The sequence below is a fragment of the Nerophis ophidion genome, linkage group LG01, assembly GCF_033978795.1.
Source record: "Nerophis ophidion isolate RoL-2023_Sa linkage group LG01, RoL_Noph_v1.0, whole genome shotgun sequence".
In the NCBI taxonomy this organism is placed as follows: Eukaryota; Metazoa; Chordata; class Actinopteri; order Syngnathiformes; family Syngnathidae; genus Nerophis; species Nerophis ophidion.
This window is the reverse complement of record NC_084611.1, coordinates 10,955,057-10,957,556: the sequence shown is the minus strand read 5'-3', so window position 1 is coordinate 10,957,556 and position 2,500 is coordinate 10,955,057. Positions and strand designations below refer to the sequence as shown.

Here is a 2,500-nt window from a genome sequence, read left to right as displayed (position 1 = left end):
TCAGAAAAACTTTTATGTTTGTTCTCCTTCTAAAGGAAACATAGCTGACACTGTCAGCAGGATTCGAAATTGCACGGACAGACCCCAACGCACTTCTAGTCCATCGCCTTAACCGCTCGGCCACGACAACCCAAGAGCATCTCTCTGCTAACCTTTGGATCCCCCGAAACATCTGACCAGGGAGGTATCCGTAGTAGTACAGTAGCTGGCTACGCTTCACCCTTTCTCTGAGGCGGATCCCAGACATCCTGCAGAGGAAACTCCTTTCTGCTGCTTGTACTCGCAACCTTGTCCTTTCAGTCACTACTCAAAGTTCATGACCATAGATGAGGGTACGAACGTAGACCCACCTGTATATCGAGAGCTTCGCCTTATGGCTCAGCTCTTTCTTCACCACAAAAGACCAGTGCAGTGACTGCATTACTGCAGATGCCGCACCAATCCCTCTGTCAATCTCTCATCATTTCTTCCCTCAGTTGTGAACAAGACTACGAGATACTTGAACTTCTCTACTTGAGGCAGAACTTCACTCCCGACCCGAGGGGTGCGGCCCAACTGAAGAATGACGTTCAATTAGTCAGAATCATGAAACACTTAAGTCATTGTCAGGAGGATTTGAACCTGCGCACCATCTTTCTGCTAATCGGCACGGTAGGAGGCTTTATTTAAGATGTGTCCTAAAGCTGTCCTAATATTTAAATTTTTTCCAACTTTCGATCCCACGTCTGCGACAGACTGGCAGCTCGTCGGCAGGGTTGGAGACTTTATATAAGATGTGTAGTAAAGCCTTCTTTTGTTGAGCTGTCTTAATATTTTATCAAAAGACTGCAACTCCCCCTCAGGATATAGTTGGAGAATATCAAAGGAGTTTGGTTCCAGAGCCTATGCCTTTCTCAGCATCGGTCTTTTGAAAAATGAAGGAAGTGTAAATTAAAATGAATTCAGCGAATTGGTGGTTTGATTTTTGGGACCTGTCCAAAGATGTCTTTGGGGTTTTGTGTGCGTGATCAACGTGGCGTTGGTTTGGCTTTCCTTGATGAGTCATGGTCGCCTTCGGGCCGAGCTCTTTCTTCACCACAAAAGACTGGTGCAGCGACTGCATCACTGCAGACGCCGCACCAATCCCTCTGTTATATTCTTCCCTCACTCGTGAAAAAGGCTACGAGATACTTAAACTCCTCCACTTGAGGCAGAACTTTACTCCCGACCCGAGGAGTGCAGCCCAATTGAAAACTGACGTTCAATTAGTCAAAATCATGAAGAGCTTAAGTAGTTGTCAGCAGGATTCGAACCTAGGCGGGGAGACCCCAATGGATTTTGTAGTCCATCGCCTTAACCACTCGGACACGACAACTTTGGACCATCTTGCTGCTAACATTTTAATCCCACATCTGCGACCGACTGGCAGCTCGTCGGCATGGTAGTTGGTTTTATTTAAGATGTGTCCTAAAGCTGTCCTAATATTTTAATTTGTTTTAACTTTGGATCCCAAATCTGCGACCGACTGGCAGCTCGTCGGCAGGGTTAAAGGCTTTATTGAAGATGTGTGGTGAAGCCTCCTTTTGTTGAGCTGTCCTAATATTTTACCAAAAGACTGCAACTCCCCCTCAGGATATAGTTGGAGAATATCAAAGGAGCTTGGTTCCAGAGCCTCTGTCAATCTTGCGTTTTATTCTTCCCTCACTCGTGAACAAGAATACAACATACTTGAACACCTCTACTCGAGGCAGAACTTCACTCCCGACCCGAGGGGTGCAGCCCAATTAAAGAATGACGTTCAATTAGTCAGAATCATGAAAAACTTAGGTTGTTGTCAGCAGGATTTGAACCTGCGCGGGGAGACCCCAACTTTCGACCATTTTATTGCTAATCTTTGGATCCCACGTCTGCGAACAACTGGCAGGTCATCATCAGTGTTGTCAGCTTTATTTAGCATGTGTCGTAAAGCTGTCCTAATATTTTACCAAAAGACTCTGCAACTCTAACTCAGGATATAGTTGGAGAATATTAAAATGGCTCCTGCATCCAGTGATTTTAAAATACAGGGCCCTCAGTGGAAAAAACTTGGACACCATTGTCCCCGGCCACGTCCTCTCGTTCTATAGGGGGGATACCGAGGTGTTCCCAGGCCAGCTGTGAGACAGAGTCCCTCCAACGTGTCCTAGGTATGCCCCGAGGTCTCCTCCCGGCTGGACATTCCTGAAACACCTAGTACAGAAGTTCAATAACATAATAATTCAATAACAGGACTCCAACACACAGGCGCCAAGCCGGGGCGCTAATATAAACCCACACCTGCTCACAGCCTATTCCCTGGGGCAACTCCAGCATATAGTAAAGTCCAACCCCTCTCAAGGAGTTCGGTTCCAGAGCCTATGCTTTTTTCAGCAGCGGTGTTTTGAAAAATGAAGGAAGTGTGAATTAAAATGAATTCAGCGAATGGGTGATTTGATTTACTGGACCTGTCCAAAGAAGTCTTTGGGGTCTTATGTGCGTGATT

General features: G+C 46.2%; 1 non-coding gene across 1 annotated transcript; it reads right to left on the bottom strand.

The window, feature by feature from the left end:
• Positions 1-1,271: 1,271 nt before the first annotated feature.
• trnac-aca (transfer RNA cysteine (anticodon ACA)) lies at positions 1,272-1,354 on the bottom strand. The gene has a single exon. It is a non-coding gene; the product is annotated as a tRNA-Cys (tRNA).
• Between the last annotated feature and the right edge of the window lie 1,146 nt (positions 1,355-2,500).